General features: G+C 43.8%; 1 protein-coding gene across 1 annotated transcript in view; it reads right to left on the bottom strand.

The window, feature by feature from the left end:
* CAP2 (cyclase associated actin cytoskeleton regulatory protein 2) overlaps positions 1 to 24,573 on the bottom strand; it is a 166,699-nt gene extending 142,126 nt beyond the window's left edge. The window contains exon 1 of the mRNA XM_007973609.3: positions 24,422 to 24,573. The gene's annotated coding sequence lies outside the window, so the exon portion shown is untranslated. The remainder of the gene's footprint in view (positions 1 to 24,421) is intronic.
* Between the last annotated feature and the right edge of the window lie 1,017 nt (positions 24,574 to 25,590).

The following is a 25,590-nucleotide window of genomic DNA, read 5'->3' as shown; positions in this document are numbered from 1 at the left end:
GTGTTATATCACAATTTTTGTGTGATCAGTATTCAGAGTTAACACCATTATGACTATTTGCATCTGAACCAGGAGGTATAGTATACACAGGGTTGCCATGAAGTATAAAGGTAGAGAAAGTCTGGAACATGGTCAATAATAAACGTTAGCTGCCGCTATTAAGTCATTCCATCTCATTTTGCTGTCAGCGGGAATAGTTATATTTGAAATGTCAAGCAGTCATCTAGAAGATCTGGTCAATGGAAATGACTAACGGAAAACTTCAGGTCAGTATAGCCTTATTTTTGTCCCCAACATTTCATTTTCCTCTGTCCATGTACTTATTCCTCCAACATGTTTAAAAGAGTTTTCTCAAGTCTACGTGAAGGTGCGGTTACCATAAAATGAAAATTGTGGTATGTAATTTGTGTTTTTCATCACATATTTTCCCTCTGAACATTTTTACAACGACTCTTTTGCTTCTAAACAGCGAAGGGTGAAGGCCCAATCTCTTTGGGGTCATTTCTGCACAACAGCAGCACTCCTTCATCCGTCATATTTTCTTCACCCAACCCATCTTATGCTCAGTGGTGAAGGGTCTGTTTAGCCCTTAACTAGCTCAATCGAACCAGTTATAAAAGCAGCTTTCATAGATGCTTTGAACATTGACACTCCATGGCACATGTAAATGGTGATAAGCCTAGAATAACACCCTATTTGCCTGGATTACCTATTTTGCATCTGTGAGACATATTGCCCAATTAAAAACCTGCCTTGTGCTTTCTTTCCTGTCAGCACATGTACACCTTGTCTCCCAAGGAGACCAGCTGCAAGCTTTTCAGGGGCTGAGGTTGGATCTTACTCTTCTTTGCATCTCCCACTGAGTCCAGCATGGTGCCCTATACCTAGAGAATCTATAAATACTTTTTGATTGACTAATTAATTAGCTGCCTCTTGCTGCCTTTTCCTTGCCTACCCACTCACTGGCACCATCCCAGATCAGGCTGAAAGCCAGATTTTCATAGGAGAAATTTTCATTTAAAAGAAGACGCTAGATTGGTTTTTCCTACTTGGAACCATAGTGGCTTCCTCCCATGACTTGAAAGAGCACACTTGCTCCCTCTAATGTAAGCCTTTTGGTCTCTTCCATGGCTCCTTTTTCTTTAGGATTTCAAATTGTGTTAAAACTCCACATTGTCTAAAGGATTTTGTAAATTCCTCACAACAAGTTCACAAAACAAGTAAGAGATAATGCTACTTGGATAACGTTTTCATGTTAATAAAACAAGTGGGTCGGCCGGGCGCGGTGGCTCAAGCCTGTAATCCCAGCACTTTGGGAGGCCGAGACGGGCGGATCACGAGGTCAGGAGATCGAGACCACCCTGGCTAACACGGTGAAACCCCGTCTCCACTAAAAAATACAAAAAACTAGCCGGGCGAGATGGCGGGCGCCTGTAGTCCCAGCTACTCGGGAGGCTGAGGCAGGAGAATGGCGGGAACCAGGGAGGCGGAGCTTGCAGTGAGCTGAGATCCGGCCACAGCACTCCAGCCTGGGCGACAGAGCGAGACTCCGTCTCAAAAAAAAAAAAACAAAAAACAAGTGGGTCTTTCAGGTTTCCTGATTGCTAGCTGAAAGTTCTCTTCACTAGGCCAAAAATACAGAAATAATGGTAGTGAGTGTTTCTCTTCCAATTCTGAAAGGGAGACCCAGATCCAAGGGCTTCTGAAGATCATGAACCTAATATTAAATAGGAAACAGACTTTTCTCAAAAGAAAACATTTACGTGGCCAAGAAACATATTTTAAAAAGCTCAATATTACTGATCATCAGAGAAACGTAAATCAAAACCACAATGAGATACCGTCTCACGCTAGTCAGAATGGTGATTATTAAAAAGTCAGGAAACAATAGATGCTGGTGAGACTGTGGAGAAACAGAAACACTTTTACACTGTTGGTGGGAATGTAAATTAGTTCAACCACTGTGGAAGACAGTATGGCGATTCCTCAAGGATCTAGAACCAGAAACAGCATTTGACTTAGCAATCCCATTACTGGGTATAGACCCAAAGGATTATAAATCATTCTGCTATAAAGACACATGCATACATATGTTTATTGCAGCACTATTTACAGTAACAAAGACATGGAACCAACCCAAATGCCCATCAATGATAGACTAGAAAAAGAAAATGTGGTACATATACACTATAGAATACTATGCAGCCATAAAAAGGAATGAGATCATGTCCTTTGCAGGGACATGGAAGAAGCTAGAAGTCATTATCCTCAGCAAAATAATGCAGGAACAGAAAACCAAACACCACGTGTTCTCACTCATAGGTGGGGGTTGAACACTGAGAACACGTGAACACAGAGAGAGGAACAACACACACCAGGGCCCATTGGGAGGTGGGGACTGAGGGGAGGGAACTTGGAGGACGGGTCAATAGGTGCAGCAAACCACGGTACACATATACCTGTGTAGCAAACCTGTACGTTCTGCACATGTACCCCATTTTTTAAGTGTTTTTTTTTTTTTTTAAGAAATAAAGAAAAAAAAGGAAATAGACTTGAAGTGACAGGAAACTGGAGACTTTCAAACCTTTTCTCATAGTGAGGCTAGGCAACTGGTTTATATGTGAACTCTCTGCAAAAAATAAAGTTACAATGGACTAATTTCTCTATAGGTCCATCAAAATTTAAAATATTTGGTAAACTACCATCAAATCAGACCGTCCTAAATTGTTAAACTCTTTTTTTTTTTTTTTTTTTTTTTTGAGACAGAGTCTCACTCTGTCACCCAGGCTGGAGTGCAGTGGCGTGATCTTGGCTCATTGCAATCTCCGCCTCCTGGGTTCAAGTGATTCTCCTGCCTCAGCCTCCCAAGTAGCTAGAATTACAGGCGCCCAACACCACGCCAGGCTAATTTTTGTATTTTTAGTAGAGATGGGGTTTTGCCATGTTGGCCAGGGTGGTCTTGAACTCCTGACCTCGTGTGATCTGCCCGCCTCGGTCTCCCAAAGTGCTGGGATTACAGGCGTGAGCCACTGCGCCTGGCCAATCGTTAAATTCTCTTTACTGTAACCATATCAGTGACTTTTTTTTTCTTTCCCAGGAAACTACCAAGCACTAGGAGAAGTAACCTTGTGATTCACTATTACTAATTGGGTAATGCTACGTATAGGAGAAACACACCATCACAGTATTCATTCATTCATTAACTGGCTCATTGAATATGTTTGTTTCATTCACTCAAATCAGTCAGTTCCCACTATCTGCTAGGTACAATGCTCATATCTAGAAAACCAAGGCTGATCAAAAAACGTTTCCTGCCCTACTGTAGTGTGAGGGGGCTGAAAGCAAACCCCGCTCAGTCAAGCCAGGGAGCTGTTTGACTAAGAGATACATTCACGTTGCCAAGGTGCCCGCCTTCGTGTCTTTTGCTTACTCTCCTATAGAGCATTTCTGGAGACAGCTTCTCGCCAAACAGCAAACAAAAAGCACCATTTTCTTTTTATTGCAAAGATGTTTCAAGAGTCTCTGATTTTTGAGATGGTGAAATCAGAATAGCTGAGACCAGAGAGTTATATAAGAAAAAGAACACTCTCAATGTTTCATGAAACTGGAGAAAACATATATGAGATCCTGGTTAGCCAACTGACTCCTCTAGAGCCTCTAATCAGGTCTCACCGCAGGAGAAAAATGCTTCAGCCTGACCTTCAGAAGGATCTCACCCCAGCTCTCTAGCTACAATTCCCAGGCTCCTGAGATACCCACATGCTACACGGACAACTCCCCAAGTCCCAAATACGTCCTATCCTATCCCTCTCCTGTGCCATGATTCAGCTGCCTCCAAGGTTCTTCCTAGCACTGCTACTTTCACTCCCCAAATCCCAGCTCCTCCAAGAGATCTTGCAGTGTCTCACAAATCAGAGTCATCTCCGGAAAGGTATTTACTCCCTGACATCTCCATCGACCATCGAAACCACATATACAATTTCCTCGCCATCCCATTTGCTCCCTCCACTGTGGTGGTATCACCCCTCAGAGCCATCCCTAATTTGCCTTGTATATAAATATGCCTCCTCTAAGTTGAAATTAGAAATATTTATTCCCTAACATCTCTATGGAAACCACACATACAATTACCTTGCCATCCCATTTGCCCCCTCCACTCTGGTGGTATCACCCCTCAGAACCATCTCTGATCAGCCTCGTAGTTTAAGCATTTGTCCTCTAAGTTGAGATGTCTGAAGATAAAAGGCTAGGACTCATAACTTGATGCAGTGGAAAAAGCACTCTGGGGATCAGAGAACCTTAATTTGAGACCCAGTCCCTTCATTGACAACCCACGTGATTCTGGAGGTCTTGAGTCTTCTAGTAGACAGACTACTTAATCTGTCTGAGTCTCAGTTTTCCTATTTCCCATATACGAATTCATTCCTTCTTCTTCATTCAGTGGCTTAAGAAAATTGTCTGCAAAGGTGTTTTGGGCTACGTTCAGTACTGGCTTGGGGCTACACAGGTGGATGAGACACAGACTGTGTTCTCAAGGCACCATCTCCTTGAGGAGTAGACAGTTCAGCCACTGGGGGCCGGCCAGCTGTCCATGGCACTGGGCCACAGGGAACCGGGCTATTGAGGCAAGAAGGAGCCCAGTGAGAACTGAGGTCATGGGGAAGGCTAAGTACACCCCGGGCTGGCTCTGTGTGCTGACTTGGGGTGATGGGGCTGAGTAAGGCAGAGCCATAAAATAAAGGACTCTGAATGCTGAGCAGGACCAGGATAAACCCTATACTATTCCCCTATCATGGAGTGGAAACTCGCTTAGCTGAACACGAGATAGAAACCCTTCACTAGGCCGGGCACAGTGGCTCACGCTTGTAATCCCAGCACTTTCGGAGGCCGAGATGGGTGGATCACGAGGTCAGGAGATCGAGACCATCCTGGCTAACACGGTGAAACCCCGCCTCTACTAAAAATACAAAAATTAGCCGGGCATGGTGGTGGGCGCCTATAGTCCCAGCTACACGGGAGGCCTCTGAGGCAGGAGAATGGCCTGAATCCGGGAGGCGGAGCTTGCAGTGAGTGGAGATCGCACCACCGCACTCCAGCCTGGGCGACAGAGAGAGACTCCGTCTCAAAAAAAAAAAAAAACCAAGAAACTCTTCACTGAAGAGGAGCTCATTCCCCAGACCCCTCTATGGCCCTTTCTAAGCACCTATGCAGTTGAGGAAGCTCTTTCTATTCCTGTGTCCCCACGTTGCCCCTTTGCTCTTGTTTACACCACGGACAAGGTAGAGTTCAAAGAACTGTTCTAGGAGTCCCCTAAGGGCAACACCCTGGCACTGAGAAAAGAAGAGCCATGGAGACCCTGCTGGCCAGGCCACTACAGACTGGGCAGGGGGATTGTGAACCTTTTTTCCCTCCATCAAGTAAATATATTACTCCGCTTATATCCAGAATATATAAAAAACTTTCACACTCAATAAGAAGACAAATATGCCAGTTTAATAATCAGCAAAATATCTAAATAGACATCTTCCCAGAGAAGACAGGCAAATGGCTGAGAGCACATGTGAAAGGGCTCAACATCAGTAGTCATTAGGAAAACGCAAATCAAGCTTCCTATCAGATACCACTTCACATACACTAGGATGGTTACAAACTAAGGGACAGATAATAAAAAGTGCTGGTGAGAATACGAAGGAATTGGAACCCTCACACATTGCTGGTGAATGTGGAAAACGCTGCAGTTGGTTTAAACTGTTTGGAAATTTCTTCAAAAGTTAAACACATATTTGTTATATGAACCAGCCATTCCACTCTATTTCACTCAAGAGAAATAAAAACATATGTCTGCACAAAGACTTGTGCACAAATGTTGTAGCAGCACTGTTCATTATAACCAAAAAATGGAAACAATCCAAATATCCATTAACCAGTGAATGGCAAAGCAAAATATGGCATATGTATTATAATGGAGTATTATGCAGCCATTAAAAAGAATGAAATAGTGATACATGCTACAAAACAAGTGAACTTCAAAAACATTATGCTAAATGAAAGTTAGATAAGAAGACTGTGTATTGTATGATTCCATTTATAATATCCAGGAAAGGCTAATCTATAGAGACAGAAAGTAGGTTAGGACATTTAAAATGGGTCAATTTTATGGCATAAAATTATAACTCAAAAAAGGCTTAAAAACAAACAAATGAAAAAGGATTGTGTCTCTTTGTAAAGATACAGTTAAAAACCATTAAATCTGAGTAACTTTGCTGTTCTCATCTCCCAACGGTCAGAAGTGGTGGTGAAACTTACCCGGAGACTACTCTAAGTGGCCATACTCCCCACTCCTGGAACTAGTTGTAGGGGCCAAGGCAGGTGAGAGAATAAAACACTGATTCTCACCACTCTTCTTCCTCTGCATAAGAATCACTGGGGGAAAAGTGAGGCTTCCTAAATGCAGGCTCCTGGGCCTCACTCTCAACAATACTGATGCAGTAGTTCTCAGCATTCCCAGGAATCTGCCTTTTTAGAAGCACTCTGAATTCAGAGTACAAGGGGCCCACACTTTGAGAATTACTATAACAGAGATGTGTGCAGGAAAGCAGTGGGAGCACATGGGAAGGGGAGCTCAACAAAGGTAGACATGCAACTGAGCCCTGGGAAGTAGAGAGGCTACCAAAGTTATGATAGGAACCAAATTAAGTCTCAAAGATGAGAGGATGGTATTCAGAAGAAAAATAAGTAAAGGCATCCCAGCACCTATGCCTTGCATATGCAAAGGCATGGAAGCATGAATGACGAGTAAATATTGATGGAACATTCATTATGCGCCAGGAGCTATCTAACAGAGCATGGGAAATAAGGGATTGATGAGCGGTTAGAAGGGGTGGTAGAGAGGGCTGGGAGGGGAGTTGGGAATTTACTAAGAAAGTGACAGCAGGTTAAGGAAGATCTAAGGGAAGTTTAAACTAGGCAAGATTTGGGAAAAGATTAAATGGTTGAGGGTTTGGAGGAAAAGGGAGAAGCTAGGCTATCTTAGACGTTTTGCTTCAGGGAAGGTGGTGCCAATCAAAACAGAGACAAGGAGTGCCCAGGGCAGAGGAGTTCAGAGTTACAGGATCTGCATTAGAAGTGCCTACAGTTGGCAGTTACAAGTAGGGACCTAAAGCTCAGGGGACTTCTAGAAATATGACTTAAGTATTATCTACCCAATAATAATACATGCCTCAGGATTCTTGGGAAGGTGAAAGGAGACCATGAAGTGAACTTTGCAACTATAAAGTGATGCCTACATGTCATTATTATAATTTCCCTCTGAATGGTCCACCGCACTCATCACTGCAATCTGTACCCAGTGAGTGCTCAGTCCCTGAATTATCATGGCAAGTGTCACCACCTCTTCCATCTTCCAGACACAATGACGGTAACATCTCACATTCCACACTTCTTTTTTGAGACAGAGTCTTACTCTGTCACCTAGGCTGGAGTGCAGTGGCATGATCTTGGCTCACCACAACCTTCACTTCCTGGGTTCAAGTGATTCTCCTGCCCCAGCCGCCTGAGTAGCTGGGATTACAGGCACCCACTTGGCTAACTTTTGTATTTTTAGTAGAGATAGGGTTTCACCATGTTGGCTAGACTGGTCTCGAACTCCTGACCTCAGGTGATCCGCCTGCCTCAGCCTCCCAAAGTGATGGAATTACAGGTATATAGGGACTAGCCCTACAGGGCCTGTGGGTTTTCCTCCTCATGTGTGGAGAAGAGAGATCGTAGAAATAAAGACACAAGACAAAGAGATAGAAGAAAAGACAGCTGGGCCCAGGGGAACACTACCAAGAAGACGCAGAGACAGGTCATGGCCCCAAACGGCTACACTCACTGATATTTACTGCATACAAGACAAGCGGGCAGGGTAAGGAGGGTGAATCTTCTAAGTGACTGACAAGGTAAAGCAAGTCACGTGATCACAGGACAGGGGGCCCTTCCCTTTTAGGTAGCCGAAGCAGAGAGACGGCAGCATATGTCAGCGTTTTCTTCTCTGCACTTACAAGAAAGATCAAAGACTTTAAGACTTTCACGATTTTTTTCTACCACTATCTACTATGAACTTTAAAGAGGAATCAGGGGTATGGGAGGAGCATAAAAGTGGACAAGGAGCATGACCATTGAAGCACAGCACCACAGGGAGGGGTTTAGGCCTCCTGATGACTTCGGGCAGGCCTGAATAATATCCAGCCTTCCACAAGAAGCTGGCGGAGCAGTGTGTTCCCTGACTCCTCCAAGGAAAGGAGACTCCCTTTTGTGGTCTGCTAAGTAACCGGTGCCTTCCCAGACACTGGGGTTACCGTTTGACCAAGGAGCCCTCAAGCAGCCCTTATGCGGGCGTGACAGAAGGCTCACCTCTTGTCTTCTAGGTCACTTCTCACAATGTCCCTTTAGCACCTGACCCCATACCCACCATTCCTAGGTTGTATTAGTAATGCAACAAGGAGTAATATTAAAAGCTAATAATTAATAATGTCTATAAAAATTGATAATTGTTCATGATCATCTCTATGTCTAATTTGTATTATGACTATTCTTATTCTAACTATTGTCCTTATTATACTGAAACAGTTTGTGCCTTCAGTCTCTTGCCTCGGCACCTAGGTAATCCTCTGCCCACACAGGCATGAGCCACCCCGCCCAGCCTGACACACCACACTTCTCAAACCACACCACAGAACACATACACTGCAAAATCACTGCAGACTGCAACCAGAGGGATATCAAAAGCACCACGGACTGAAAGCATAAAAGAGGCTACCATTTTATATAGTCAGTCACTTCTCATGACTAGAAATGTTTTACTTTATTAAATTCTGTCATTTCAATGTGAAGAATGCCTTGTCTCTCTGGAATGGTAAGTGCTATGGTTTGGTTTGTTTGACTCCCTCCAACTTATGTTGAAATCTGATCCCCAGGTAGAGCCTAATGGGAGGTGGGAGGTGGGAGGTGGGAGGTGGGAGGTGTTAGGTCATGGGTGCGGATCCCTCACGAATGGTTTGGTGCCATTCTCACAGCAGTGAGTTCTTGCTCTATTCGTTCCCAAGAGAGCTGGTTGTTAATAAGAGGCTGGCATCTACTTGTGAGCTATAGAGTGGCAAGAAAAAAAAGAGCCTGGCACCTCTCCTCTCCTCCTGCTTCTTCTCTCGCCATGTAATCTGCGCATTCCAGCTTCCCTTCAACTATCCCCACGAATGGAAGCAGCCTGAGGCCTTCATTAGAAGCAGATGTTTCTTGTACAGCCTGGAGAACTGTGAGCCAAATAAACCTCTTATCTTTATAAATTAGTCTCAGGTATCCTTTATAGCAATACTAATGGACTCAGACAATGAGTAATAAGGTTTGTTGAAATTCCTTGTAATCTCAAAATTTACCAGCATTCATTGTAATTATATGCAATTAAATAACAGATTCAGCAACTCTCTTAAAAGAAAATGAAAAAAGAAAAACCTTAAAGATCAGTTCTTAAGTGCTGGGCCAGTTTTATGAATAGAAGTTACTAACAAATCCAAGTGCGATCATCTGATGTAAAATAAAATAGCCAGGTGATCAATGTGGCCCAAGCATTCCTCCAGCCCCCTTGAAGAAGCATGTGTCTCTAGCTTCCTGGGTCTACTTTCACACTTGACTTTGATTTTTGTTTGTTTGTTTTTGAGACAAAGTCTTCTTCTGTCGCCCAGGCTGGAGTGCAGCGGCAGGATCTCAGCTGACTGCAACTTCCACCTCCCAGGTTCAATGGATTCTCCTGCCTCAGCCTCCTGAGTGGCTGGGATTACAGGCATGCGCTACCACACCTGGCTAATTTTTGTGTTTTTTGGTAAAGACGGGGTTTCACCACATTGGCAAGGTTGGTCTTGAACTCCTGACCTCAGCTGATCGACCTGCCTGTAATCCCAAAGTGCTGGGATGACAGGTGTGAGGCACTGCGTCTGGCCATTTTTTTTTTTAAGACAGGGTCTCACTCAGTTGCCCAGGCTGGAGTGCAATGGCACAATCATAGCTCACTGCAACCTTGAACTCCTGGGCTCAAATGATCCTCCTGACTCAGTCTCCCAAAGTACTGAGATTACAGCCATGAGCCACCACACCCAGCCTCAATTTATTACTTCAACACCATCAGTCAGAGTTTTCAACTGTGCTGTTGACGACTAAAAAAAAAACTGAAGGTTCTTCTCTTTTTGCTCTTTGAACCTGGGAGCCCAAAGTAAAAGGGAAAACGGAGAAAGTGGGTAAAGTGGAGAGAAAAGAATGGTGTGGAAGAAACAGAGGAGAAAAAGGAAACGAGAAAGCTTCAAAAAGAGGATGGGGCTACCAGGGATACTCAAGGAGGACGAAAGCTCATTTCAGCCTCTCTCCAAACAGTGTTCAAAACACAAAAGGCAACTATCTGATTCCAAAAGACAAAACAATAGTACATGAATTGAGAAGAATCAAAATTAAAAAGGGAACCCATTTGGGAGTAAAACGCTGGGTTTTCTTCTTATTTTCTTCTTCAGGGTCAACCTGAAGTCAGAATTGTGTGGGGGTGCAGGTAGTAAACACTCCAACAGAACCCCCTCCTTTTGGCCAGAGGAACTGGAAAGGGGGGCCTGACTGACAGAAGAGTGTGAGGAAAGCCCAGGTTTTGGGTTTTGTTTGCATTTTTCTCTCCCAAACGTGGCTGTAGTCACAGAACTGTGCGGCAGAACAGTGAGCAGAAGCACAGGCACCTGAAGGTTTGTTCAAAAGAAACCTGGGCCAGGCGCAGTTACTCACGCCTGTAATCCCAGCACTTTGGGAAGCCGAGGCAGGCGGATCACGAAGTCAGGAGTTTGAGACCAGCCTGACCAACATGGTGAAACCCTGTCTCTACTAAAATTACAAAAATTAGCCGGGCGTGGTGGCACGCGCCTGTAATCCCAGCTATGCAGGAGGCTGAGGAGGAGAATTGCTTGAACCGAGGAGGCGGAGGTTGCAGTGAGCCGAGATCGCACCACTGCATTCCAGCCTGGGCGACAGAACAAGACTCCGCCCCCACCATCCCCCAACCCCCCGCAACAAAGAAAGAAATATGGGCTTACTGACAGAAAAGTAGGGGAACAGGGGACCTCGTGGTCCACAAAGTATGGGGAGAATTCCTGGTATTTTATTCCTCTTGCTACTGTGTCCTAAGGATGGCCCCAAGTCTTAGAGAACTGTACTACAGCAACATAAGCAGCGTAAACTTTAAAATAAATTCAATCTTTCCAGAAGAACAGGAAAAAAAGATCTTGGGGTAGAGGTGTGTGGCGAGAATCCCAGAGAGGAGAGAGCTAAAGAAGGGGATGCCCTGGCTCTGTGTATGAACCAGCACAAGTCCCTGAGCTGTGCATGTGTGGGACAGTCCCAAAGGCTTTGCAAACTGAAATAGACATAAACCACTGCTCCGGCTGGGCGCAGTCGCTCACACCTCTAATCCCAGCACTTTCAGAGGCTGGGGCAGGGGGATCGCTTGAGCTCAGGAGTTCAAGACCAGCCTGGGCAACACAGGGAGACCCTGTCTCTATAAAAAACTTAAAAATTAGTTGAGTGTGGTGGCGTGCACTTGTAGTCCCAGCTACTTGGGAAGCTGAGACAGGAGGATTACTTGAACCCAGGAGATTGAGGTTGTAGTGAGCCAAGATTGTGCCACTGCCTTCCAGCCTGAGCGACAGAGTGAGACCCTGTTTCAAAAAAACAAAACTTTATGCTTTTTTGCTTCAAATAAAATAATAATAATAATAATAAACAAAAGAAGAAATCATGACCAAAAACTTCCAAACTTGGTGAAAGCTATACATTTACAGATCCAAATAGAGTAGTTGCCCTTTTCCCAGTTTCACTGTCTGTAGTTTCAGTCACCCATGGTCAACCATGGCCCAAATATAGGTGAGCACAGTACAATAAGATATTTTGAGAGAGAGAGAGACCGCACATTCACATAACCTTTATTACAGGATATGGCAATAATGTTCTAGTTTATTACTAGTTAATTACTGTTAATCTCTTACTATGCCTAATTTATAAACTTTTTAAAATTTTGAGACGGAGTCTCACTCTGTCGCCGAGGCTGGAGTGCAGTGGTGTGATCTCAGCTCCCTGCAACCTCTGCCTCCCGGGTTCAAGCGATTCTCCTGCCTCAGCCTCCCAAGTGGCTGGGATTACAAGCGTCTGACACCACACCTGGCTAATTTTTGTATTTTTAGTAGAGTTGGGGTTTCACCATGTTGGCCAGGCTGATCTCAAACTCCTGACCTCAGGTGATCCACCCACCTTGGCCTTCCAAAGTGCTGGGATTATAGGCGTGCACCACCGCACCTGGCCTTATATATTAAACTTTATCACAGTAGGTATGTATAGGAAAAAACGTGGTCCATATAGGACTTGGTACTATCCATGCTTTCAGGCATCAACAGGGGGTCTTAGAACATATCCCTCATGGGTAAGCGGGACAGCCCATGTAGTGCTGTCTGTCTGTCTTCTGTCTGTTATACACCCGCACTCACACAATACCTTCCAGTGAGTACCTCCAAAGAGGAGAACAATAAAGATGAATAAAGTAAAGATATAACTGCCTACAAATAAATAAATAAAATGTAATGGCTGTTATCCTTTTTTGAGAGGTGTCATAAGTACTAAGACCTTTAATTCTTTTTTTTTTTTTTTTTTTGAGATGAAGTCTCACACTGTCACCCAGGTTGGAGTGCAGTGGTGTGATCTTGGCTCACTGCAACCTCTGCCTCCTGGGTTCATGCCATTCTCCTGTCTCAGCCTCTGGAGTAGCTGGGATTATAGGTGTGTGCCACCACGTCCAGCTAATTTTTTTTTTTTTTTTTGAATGGAGTCTCGCTCTATCTCCCAGGCTGGAGTGCCATGGCCTGATCTCTGCTCACTGCAAGCTCCGCCTCCTGGGTTCACGCCATTCTCCTGTCTCAGCTTCCAGAGTAGCTGGGACTACAGGCACCCACCACCACGCCCAGCTAATTTTTTGTATTTTTAGTAGAGACAGGGTTTCACCGTGTTAGCCAGGATGGTCTTGATCTCCTGACCTCGTGATCCACCCACCTCGGCCTCCCAAATTGCTGGGATTACAGGCATAAGCCACCACCCAGCCATTTTTTGCATTTTTAATAGAGACGGAGTTTCACTATGTTGGCCAGGCTGGTCTCGAACACCTGACCTCATGATCCACCTGCCTCAGCTTCTCAAAGTACGGGGGATTACAGGCGCGAGCCACCGTGACCGACCAAGACCTTTAATTCTTAAATGTCTTCCTGAGGGACATCCAGTAAAACAAGGAGTCACTAGAACTACGTCAATTAATGAATTGGTTCCTTTACCAATACTGAACTAGAAAGGTTTTGCCACAATTACTGACCCTCGGCTTTTGGTCAGAAAATAGCAGCAGGGTGAGCTACAACAGGAGTCTTCAATTTTCTTACTTGTATATACCCTAAAAGAATTTTGTAAAAGCCTCTTGCACATTTTTAGATTGGCATATAGAAACTGTCACCAAAATGTGAATAGTTGCAAAGAATGTAACTTCCAACACTGTAAATACTGACATATAAAAGTATCTTCTATGTCCAGTGAAATTCCTTCTTCCTCATTTTAAAAGAATAGAGGAACAGGCTGCTCTTATAATAGTCACAACTTTTGCATAATTCCATTTTCTCCCTGAACTTATATTTCCACGCTTCGTGCGCTACAGAAGTTTATCCTAATTTTACATATTTTATGATTTAGTATATTTTACGCTTTAGTATATTTTACTCATTAGCCTACCATACTTTTCTGCATCAAAAACATTATTTAAATTTAAATTCTAATTCAATGGTCAAAACTTTTTTAAAAAAAAGCTATACCAATACCATTGTTACTATTAGTAGGACACTACTTAGAAAACAACACAAATATTACAAATTTTGACAAATAATTACTAAAAGTAAATAAAAAGCAACTTTCTCTCTCTCTTTTGAACACTTTCATTTTTCATTACTTTATGGATACTGGATGTGCTATTTATTAAAATGAGTCAAGGTGGCTGGGCGCAGTGGCTCACACCAGTAATCTCAGCACTTTGGGAGGCCGAGGTGGGCAGATCACCTGAGGTCAGGAGTTTGAGACCAGCCTGGCCAACATGGTGAAACCCCTTCTCTACTAAAAGTACAAAAAAATTAGCCAGGCATGGTGGCTAGCGCCTGTAGTCCAAGCTAGCCAGGAGGCTGATGCACAGGAATCACTTGAACCCGGGAGGTGGAGCTTGCAGTGAGCCAAAGATCGTGCCACTGCACTCCAGCCTGGGCGACAAAGCAAGACTCCATCTCAATAAAAAATAATAATAATAAAATAAAAATAAAATGAGTCAAGGTTGAGCATCAGTTTGAGTCTGATTTTTTGTTTTTATCAATGTAATGCTGGGAAACATAATGAGGAGATGGAAAGGGAGGAATTTTGTTATAGAAATGTCACTTAATTTTTTGAACTCCTTCAACATCACATGGTAGTGAAATATCAAAACTTATTTTAGGCCGGCTGCAGTGGCTCACGCCTGTAATCTCAGCACTTTGGGAGGACGAGGCGGGCAGATCACGAGGTCAGCAGATCGAGACCATCCTGGCTAACACGGTGAAACCCGGTCTCTACTAAAAATACAAAAAATTAGAGCTACTTGGGAGGCTGAGGCAGGAGAATGGCGCGAACCCGGGAGATGGAGCTTGCAGTGAGCCGAGATCACACCACTGCCCTCCAGCCTGGGTGACAGAACAAGACTTAGTCTCAAAAAACAAACAAACAAAAAAACCGATTTTAAGTGTCAGTGTAAGGAAAAACTGAGAAGACAAATTTCATGAGTACCCTAATACTTGTTCATCTGGGTCATCTCTGTCATTTATTGCCTTTGACTAAGCTATTTTACAACTCTGTTGAGATATAAGTTAACTTGTAGAAATCTGATAGTAAAGCAAGTCATACGGACATGCAAATAAACTTTATCCTGTGGAAGTCCAATCACCTTCTCTCTCCCATTGTAGAAGAAGCCAGTTTTATATGTATTAAGCAAATTCATTCCAGCACTCTTATAAATGATCTCCTTTAAATTGACTGGAAGACCTTTCTGGTTCTCTCATATTTTAAATAAGTTTGAAAATGTCTATATTTTATTTGTATGAGAGTCAAAATTTCATTCTCTTTTAGAGTTTATCCTTTAATATCAGTTTACGATTTGATTAGATTGGCCTTCGCTTTTTGTTTTTTAAGACAGATTTAGAAAACACGTGATTGGCAAAAGGATCTCTGCTCAGACTATAGAGTCATTTGCTTTCTCACCCTTGCAACGAAATTTATATTCAGAAATATCCCCCTTTTTTGCCCTCCCCATCCCCTAGAGTTTTACATCCTTGGGTAAAGCAATTTATTAAAATGGGTTAGCCATAAACCATTTAGTAAAATGGATTAGGAAAATGGGGTAGACATACGCTTTTTACGAGGAAAGTGAGAGAAAGGTGATTATGGAAAAGCAGATGAGAAAGAGAACTTATGTCTCCATTACAGGTCCATTGTCATCAAGATTAGTCTTAGGAAAAAGCACATATGGAAGAGGAGGATTTGGACATTTATATTCTCAAAACACTTGTGCATATGTACCTTTGGGAAGCCTTTGCATATAGCAAATGCACACAGTTTAAAGATTGCTGAACCAAAATAAGAAGCATAAAAAAGAGTTCCATCCCAATTATATATTATATAGAGACTCACACTATTAACAATCTTCTTTTAAAGTTTTCAATTACTGAAGACTTTCAATTAGATAATTGTCCACCTTCCATTCAGAAAGGCATTGAGGGGAGTGAATTCCTAAAGAAGAGACAGGCTGTTCTGAAGCAAGATGGAAGGAGGGGGAGTGGAGGGTTGTCTACAGTGGAAACTCTGAACACAGAGAGAAGTACTAAGAAACAGAGAAGAAATTCAAATGGAGGAGAAATAAAAACGTAAACTTGAAATTGCCTAAATAATTGTGGATCTGCATTGTACCCTGAAAATCTCTAGCCACAGCTTCTAGCCTAACCGCCGAGAGAAAGACTATCTGCATTTAGCCTACCTCATGTCAAGTAACCAATTAGTTGAACCTGTCCATCAACCAACCTAACTCATTAGGCCAGACATTTGTTTTTCCTGCCACTGGAGGGGGTGAGTAGCAATACCAGGGCAGTACGCATTCGATGGAAAGATCACACATATCATATTGATCTATCACTTGCACAGTTTGGGTAATACATAGGTTACTATGTTAGTTCCTTTCAGGCTGCTATAACAAAACACCACAGACTGGATAGCTTATAAACAACAGAAATTTGTTTCTCACGGTTCTGGAGGTTGGGAAGTCCAAGGTCAATGCAGATCAAGGCCCCCTTTCTGGCTCATAGACGGCACTTTCTTGCTGTGTCCTTACTTGGCGAAAGGAGCAAAGGGTCTCTCTTGGTTCTCTTTCATAAGGGCACCAGTACATTCATGAGTGCTCTGCCCCAGGACCTATTCACTTCCCAAGGCCTTCCACTCCTAATACCATCACAATGGCAGTGAGGATTTCAACATATGAATTTTGGGAGGACATAAACATTCAGCCCATAGCAGCTTCCAAACTAAGATTACAAATGGATGCCTCCACCTCCAGTGCATCACACTATAACCAGACTGAACTATACATACGCCATCTGGAAGCCTCTTTTACCTGGTTCTGAAAAATCTGATCATCTCATTTTCTTAGTGTGGTCCAATTTAACTGTTCTTGTTGCCTTAGGATAAAATAATTCATTTTCATAAGAATCCAGTGATTCTTTTTTTTTTTTTTTTTTAAACGGAGTCTCGCTCTGTTACCCAGGTTTCAGTGCAGTGGGGTGATCCCGGCTCACTGTAAGCTCTGCCTCCCAGGTTCACGTCATTCTCCTGCCTCAGCCTCCTGAGTAGCTGGGACTACAGGCACCTGCTACCACACCCAGCTAATTTTTTTTATATTTTTAGTAGAGCTGGGGTTTCACTGTGTTAGCCAGGATGGTCTCGATCTCCTGACCTCGTGATTCACCGGCCTCTGCCTCCCAAAGTGCTAGGATTACAGGCGTGAGCCACTGCGCCCGGCCAAGAATCCAGTGATTCTTCTCTGACTAAAACTAAATAGAAACAAAGTAGGAAATGATGATAATCATCAGAACAGATTCTTTGAGACTTATGTTTACAGTTTAAGTGTCATCTATTCATTCTGTCTTCTTTCACCGATCTTCATTTTTGCATTCCTAGATGCTAGGGATACCAGCAGTCACTCAACATAAGAGGGAGTAAGTCAACCAATGGATCCCAGAATTTCTCTGGATTTCCAAATGGAATGATGCAAAGTAACAGAGGTTATTTTCTCATTAAACTGTGCACAATAATAGGACAACAAAGCTGTCTACGTACTACAGGTCTGTTTTGTGTGTGTGTGTGTTTTTGAGATGGAGTCTCACTCTGTCACCCACACTGGAGTGCAGTGGTGCGATCTCAGCTCACTACAACCTCCGCCTCCTGGGTTCAGGTGATTCTCCTGCCTCAGCCTCCCAAGTAGCTGGGACTACAGGCACGTGACACCATGCTCGGCTAATTTTTTTTTTTTTTTTTTTTTTTTTATTTTTAATAGAGACGGGGTTTCACCATGTTAGCCAGCATGGTCTCGATCTCCTGACCTCGTGATCACCCGCCTTGGCCTCCCAAAGTGCTGGGATTACAGGCGTGAGCCACCGTGCCCGGCCACTACAGGTCTGTCTTTGGTGTCTCCAGCATCTAACTTCTCCAGGAACCATCTTCCTCTTCAGAACTGCCATTTAGGTTAACTCCCTTCTATGTTCAGCCTCTTGGAACCCTCCTTCAGCCTCTCAGAATACCCCTTCCCATCAAAACAAAAGAGATTTTAGATCAGACTTCTATATTGCAGAATGGCCTTTAAATTCTGAAAAGCTGAGGCCTGATAGGAACATCAAAGGTGATTTACTTCATTCATGTATCAGGTAAATGCGAAATTTTAAGAATCAGGGGCTAGTGCAGCTTCTGCAGGTGGCTAAGTGTTCAATGAGAAGCCAGGATTATTAGATGCCTAATTAACTTGACAGGGTAGATGAACACGCCATTCATAATAGTCATAATTTCTTCTTCTGGTTTTAGAAAACATTCTATGTCTTTTTCTGTATAGGGCTGTACACTGAAAGGGAAACAATCCCTTCACATAATTTCTCAGTGAAAGAAGCCATATTTTCCTAAAGTGGGAAAAGTGTCTATTAAAGAGAGAAACAGAACAAGATGGAATTTCCCCGGATATAAAAGCTCATGTAGGCCGGGTGTGGTGGCTCATCCCTATAATCCCAGCACTTTGGGAGGCCGAGGCAGGTGCATTACCTGAGGTCAGAAGTTCGAGACCAGCCTGGCCAACATGATGAAACCCTGTCTCTACTAAAAATACAAAAATTAGCTGGGTGGTGGCACGTGCCTGTAATCCCAGCTACTGGGGAGGCTGAGGCATGAGAATCGCTTGAATCCGGCAGGCGGAGGTTGCAGCAAGCCGAGATGGCGCCACTGCACTCCAGCCTGGGTGAGTGACAGAGCGAGAATCCATCTCAAAAACAAACAAACAAAAGTTCATGTAGCAAAAGGACAAATATTGTATAAGGTACTTAGAATAGGCAAATTCAGGGACAGAGAGTAGAATGGTGGTTTCCATGGATTGGGGAAGAGGAGAATCCAGAGTTATGTTTAGTGGGTACAAAGTTTCAGTTTTGGATGATGAAAAAGTTCTGGAGATGGACAATAGTAATGGTTGCACAACAGTGAGAATGAGCTTAATGCCACTGAATAGTATGCTTAAAAATTTTTACAGTTGGGCCGGATGCGGTGGCTCACGCCTGTAATTCCAGCACTTTGGGAGGCTGAGGTGGGTCACGAGGTCAGGAGACCCAGACCATCCTGGCTAACACGGTGAAACTCTGTCTCTACTAAAAACACAAAAAAATTAGCTGGGTGTGGTGGCGGGCACCTGTAATCCTGGCTACTTGGGAGGCTGAGGCAGGAGAATGGTGTTAACCCAGGAGGCGGAGCTTGCAGTGAGCTGAGATTGTGCCACTGCACTCCAGCCTGGGCAACACAGCGAGATTCCATCTCAAAAAAAAAGTTTAAAACAGGCCGGGCGCGGTGGCTCAAGCCTGTAATCCTAGCACTTTGGGAGGCCAAGACGGGCGGATCATGAGGTCAGGAGATCGAGACCATCCCGGCTAACCCAGTGAAACCCCATCTCTACTAAAAAATACAAAAAACTAGCCAGGCGAAGTAGGGGGCGCCTGTAGTCCCAGCTACTGGGGAGGCTGAGGCAGGAGAATGGCATGAACCCGGGAGGCGGAGCTTGCAGTGTGCTGAGATCCAGCCACTGCACTCCAGCCTGGGCGACAGAGCGAGACTCCGTCTCCAGTTAACAGCAATTTAAAAATTCCTCATAAAGATTTGTTCAGACTTTAAGGTGCTTTCCCCCTTCTAAGTTCAAGGAGAAATATCCTGAATGAACGGCAAAAGCTCACAGCCTAAGTCAACGACAGATCTAGATCTGCCCAAGGCTCACTGTTACCAGAATTACCTAACTAAATCATATCGGAAATACTAGACCACCCAGCAGGATATACAATACAAGGCAACTTTTAGTGAGGTTTAGTAACCACTCATGTACTCTGATTAAAGTAATGTTCCTTTGATGTAACAATAACGTTGTCCTCCCTCCCATCCTAAACCCAGGTGATATAAGGAGATGAAGATGCCCATGAGTGACTGGGTTAAAAGGTTCTGCTGTGAAATTCAGCTGTGAAATTTTAGATTTTCCACACTTCTCAAAACACTGGGAAATATATTTACAACTAGAATGTAAATAGGATGAGAAGTCACAATGTCAGATCTAGTCATTTTATCTTGGTTTGGGGAAATGAGTAAGTGGTTACATGCCATCAATGTGTAAGTCAAAGGAGAATCAGGTTTTTTTTTTTTTTTTTTTTTTTTTGCCATTAAAATACATGGCACATTCACACCAAAGAACTCTTGCGCATATGTGCCAAGACACATGGAAAAAAGTCTCCAAAGCAGCATTCTTTGTAATAGCAAAACATGGGAACCAACCCAAATGCCTGTCAACGAGAATGGTGAAATAAATCATGGAACATTTGCCAAGAAATATTACATACCTACATGCAACAACATGGGTAATTCTTTTTTTTTTTATATGGAGTCTCGCTCTGTCGCCCAGGTTGGAGTGCAGTGGCGCCATCTCCGCTCACTGCAAGCTCTGCTTCCTGGGTTCACACCATTCTCCTGGTTTATTGTAAAACAGTTTTATCCCATGTATGTATTCCGAAACAGTAGTGTTTAGGTGTGTTTTTTGATTTATAAAAAAAGGTATCTATAATCTCGCATTCTTTCTTGAGATGGAATCTGTCGCCCAGACTGGAATGGAGTGGCACAGTCTCAGCTCACTGCAACTTCCGCCTCTCAGGTTCAGGCGATTGTCCTGCCTCAGCCTCCAGAGTAGCTGGGACTATAGGCACCTGCCACCACGCCTGGCTAATTTTTTGTACTTTTTAGTAGAGACGGGGTTTCACCGTGTTAGCCAGGATGGTCTCGATCTCCTGACATCGTGATCCACCTGCCTCGGCCTCCCAAAGTGTTGGGATTACAGGAGTGAGCCACCACGCCCGGCCCAATGTGGGTAATTCTTAATGACCTAATGTTGAATTTTAAGAATGCGAGGTTAGGCTGGGTGCGGTGGCTCACGCTTGTAATCCCAGTACTTTGGGAGGCCGAGAAGGGCAGATTACCTGAGGTCAGGAGTTTGAGACCAGCCTGGCCAACGTGGTAAAACCTCTTCTCTACTAAAAATACAAAAATTAGCCAGGTGTGGTGGCATGTGCCTGTAATCCCAGCTACTCAGGAGGCTGAGGCAGGACAATCGCCTGAACCTGAGAGGTGGAAGTTGCTGAGACTGTGCCACTCCATTCCAGTCTGGGTGACAGATTCCATCTCAAGAAAGAATGTGAGATTATAAATACCATTTTTCATAATACAAAAAACACACCTAAACACTATTGTTTCGGAATATATACATGTGATAAAACTGTTTTACAATAAACCAGGGAATGATTAACACAAAATTCAGGGTTGGGAGGGACATGAGAGCAGGCACAGAGGAAAAACACAAAGATGCAACAGGATGCTAACAATCTAGTACTTCCTCCCCCAGTCTTCTGTTTATTTTCTTTAACAATTTTATTGAGATGTAATTTAGCTACCACACAATTCACCCATTTAAGGTGTACAAATCAATGGTTTTTAGTGTATTTACAGATATGTGCAACTATCACTACAGTCAATTAGAGGATATTTTCATGTTTCAGCTTAAAAAGGAAACCCTGTGACCTTTATCTATCACTTCCCTACCCAACCCACCTCCAACCCCTTCAGCCCTAAGCAACAAAAAAATCTACTTTCCAGCTCTATACATTTCCTTGGTCTGGACGTTTTCATATGACTAGATCATACAGTACGTGATATTCTGACTGGCTTCTTTCACTTAGCATAATGTTTTCAAGATTCATCCATGCCGTAGCTTGCATCAGTACTCCACTCCTTTTTATGGCCAAATGATAGCTCACTGAATGGATATACCACCTTTTATTTATCCACTCATCAACTGATGGTCATTTGGTTTGTTTCCACCTCTTGATTATTACGAATGGTGTTGCTGTCAACATCTGTTTACACGTTTTTTTGTGAGCATATGTTTTAATTTCTCCTGGACATATATTTACAATGGAATTGCTAGGTCATACGGTAGCTCTATGTTTCATTTGAAGAACTGCCAAACTTTTCCAAAGTGAGGGCACCATCTTATATTCCCATCAGCAGTGTACGAAGGTTCCAATTCCTCCACATCTTCACCAGCGTTTATTATCTGAATTTTTGATTATAGCCATGCTCGTGAGTATAAAGTGGTATCCCATCATGGTTTTGATTTGCATTCCCCTGATGAATAATGTTGAGCATCTTTTCATGGGTTTATTAGCCATTTGTATATCTTCTCGGTAGATAGCTATTCAGATCCTTTGCCCATTTTTAAATTGGATTATTTTTCTTTTTATTATTGAGTTGTAAGAACTCTTTATATGTTGTGGATACAAATCCCTTATCAGATACACGATTCCTAAATATTTCCTCCCATTCTATGAGCTATCTTTTCACAACTGTCTAGTTCTTAAGCCCTAGTTTATAAACCTAGTGATGGGTTCACAGTTGTTCAGTTGACTATAATGTTCATAACTTACCTAGACTTAGCATATTATTTTTATGTACAAAATGTTACATAATAAATTAAAAACAAAACAAACCTCATGCATAAAGATGTTAGGAAATATTCAAAACAAAACAAAACACCATAATGCTCAAAATAAGTTAATGCTTTTCTGGAGGGTATTTAACTTAACTACCAAGCTGTAACAGGCACTCAAGAGAATGTGGCCCATTAATCCTTTCAAAAGGTTCCTCTCCTGATTCTAGCACAGAGTCAAGCAGTGGGAGTAGCAAACTACTAGTAGAAGGACAAATCCATTCCCCTCTCTCTTGTGTTTTCTGCTCCTCCCTCAAGCTAAGAATAGTTTTTACATTTTTTAATGCCTGGAAAAAACCAGAATATTTTGTTACTGGTTAAAAGTTCAAGGTTCAATGTCTGTAAATAAAGTGAAACACAACCTACAGGTATTGTCTTTACCTGCTTTCAAACTATAACCGTGGAACTGAGTAGTTGCTAAAGAGACCATACAGCTTGCACAACCTACATGTTTACTATCTAGCTCTTAACTCAAAGGTTTACGAAACCCTATCCTGTATCAACAAATTAAATTACTTCTCACATTAACGATGGGGAACAAAAACCTACTTCCTACTAGCAAAGACCACCTTGATAATCACTTTCCTGATTCCTGATAGGTAACTTCTTTTTCTCTTTATCCATAAGAAGTATTTATATGACACTTCGATTGTAATGTTATTAAGAATTTTTTTAAATGTCGGCATTCAAGAAGAAGTCGCCTTTCCTTGCAAAATATGCAGTATATTCAAGAAGTCATGCTCCATCTACACTTAAGGTACTGAATTAACTATTTTACACACTTTTATTGTCCATCCATTACATGCTGTGAGCCAAATACTGTTTGGTGCTGTAGGAACTACCAAACAACCCATCCTTGCTCTCGAGAGGCTTGCAGTCTAATTAGACGCTAGTAACGATCAATCCAATTCTCTAAAGTTCACTCTACCATTGTAATTTTACACTAAGTGGGCTTAGATAGTTTACCAAGAATTCTAAGGAACATTGCTTAAATGAAATCTACACAAGCAGTAAAGAAATAGGAGTACTCAATAAACTACAGTGCTCAAGTCCCAGAAGCTTCTGTATTTCCATGACTATAAAACCAAAGGTCCTAGATCTTCTTACCAAGTGTTCATCTCCACTCTGGCTGTTTGGATCTAGTCCTGGTTCAATTTCCTAAATGCAGTAACCCATACATACTCATTTTTAAGAATGCATCCATTCAAATATTGCTACAACTTGCAGCGAACACTACTCTGATGAGAATAAAGAAAAGGCCATCTGCAGGTTGATTTTTGGCCCTAAAAGTGATGATAGGGTGGCTACTTCCATGAACACCCCTCTACCCAAAGCAGTCAGAGAGCCAGCGGCGGGTGCCGTTTTTCCGAGCCATTCCCCCAGTCTCAGTTGCCTCTGCATTTTTCAGAAGTGACTCATCGCCTCAAGTCAGGTTCTGCAGAGGGGAAGCCAGGTCTGTTTCTTTCCAGCACTTTCTGATCGAGGTGGCTCTGGTCAGAGCCGGCTCAACGACTCCCACCCCACCCCCCTGGAAGACTCACGGCCGGGCGGACGAGACCCCCCAAAGTTAGAGCGGCGGGGCGGGCGGTGGCGCTGGGTGGGGAGGCCGCGGCCGCCCGCCAACCCCGGGCCGCTCCCGCCCGCACCCCGCCTTCCGAGCGGCCAGGACGCCGGAGCTGGGGAGGCGGGGGCAGGGCGCGCCGCTCCGCTGACCCAGATGGGAGTGCGCCCGCGCCCGCGCCCCGGTCCCCGCGCCCCGGTCCCCGCGCCCCGGCCCCCGCGCCCGCGCCGCCTTTATTCCCCGCGCGCTGCCGCCACCGCCACCGCGTACCGGCCGCTTCTCCACCCTACCCATCGGACGCAACTTGCCAGCGCCCGCCGCCAGGCGCCCCCAGCACCTGCACCCCGACCCCTCCCCACCTCGCCTGGCCTCGACCGCTGCAGGATTACCTGCTTCGCTGCCCTGGGGTCCCGTCCTCGGCAATGCAAATCCGTGGTCGGCCACTCGCACCCTCCTCCCGCGGCCCTCCCCTTCTCCTCCCCTCTCCCTCCTCCCAGCTGAATAGGAGCCGGTGTCAGTCACGCTGCTCCAGGGGAGAGTCGCCGGCAGCTTCCGGAGCTCCAAATACAGACGAACTGAGGGGGGAGAGGGAGAGCAAAGCCACGCGGGTGGGGAGTGGAAATAAAGGGGAGCAGAGAGGAGAAGGGGGTGGAGGAAAGGAGGGGCAGATGGGCCGTGGGAGAAAAGACAGGGAGATGGGGAAGGCAGAGCCAGGGAGCGCCAGCCTGCCTGCCAAGCGCCAGGCTATGAGAGAAATGGATTCAGTACATGAGGCAGTCCTGCAAAGAAGTCTGGAAAGATCCGGAGGCTCCTGGCTGAAGGAGGCACAGATAGATCGGATCCCCGAAGACTTGTGCAGAGAAATGGGTAACGGATCCTCAGAAATAAAGAGATGGCATGTGTGTCCCCAGACCCAATATGAGAAGAAAGGCTCAGGGAGGAGGAGCTAGACAGCTAACGCTTTAACGAGGCATCAAGACTGGGTGCACTCATAGTGCGTGTAATAACATTTTTAAAAAGTATTTTATAAACAGCAACTTTTAAAATGTCCTGATTATTTAAAAATTAAAGTAACCAAACCCACTCGACTTCTTAAGATGTTCAGTGTATTTGCGGCCACTTCCCCTTTATATATTGATTATAATTACAAAATTGGAGGCTTTTCTCTTAACGTCATTAGGAGGAAAGCATTGATTTTCAATTTTCATCAAAGTTGATTTCAATCTAAAAAAGTGACTTGAAGCTCTTTATTGAATGAATGCCAGGAAAATAATTGCAGAGAAAAAAAGAGGGGAAAGGTAATTGATATCTTCTGAAAGTAAAATCTTCAAACAATAAATATGAGATGAATTTCTAAAAGGCCAATATTCTCTGTCGATTTTAAAATTGCACATAATTTGGTTCTGTACATTATAAGGCTTATTCTGACCCCATAGGTCACCACTTATACAAAGGTCATTCCAATTACACATTGCTCTCTGCTGACAGTAATGAGGTGCAGCGAGTCTTTGCTTCCTTTTGTCTGGAAAGAAGGGACACAAAATGACAGAAACATTGA

Source organism: Chlorocebus sabaeus, chromosome 17 (assembly GCF_047675955.1).
Source record: "Chlorocebus sabaeus isolate Y175 chromosome 17, mChlSab1.0.hap1, whole genome shotgun sequence".
NCBI lineage: Eukaryota > Metazoa > Chordata > Mammalia > Primates > Cercopithecidae > Chlorocebus > Chlorocebus sabaeus.
The sequence above is the reverse complement of the archived record's forward strand: the minus strand, read 5'-3'. Positions and strand labels throughout refer to the sequence as shown.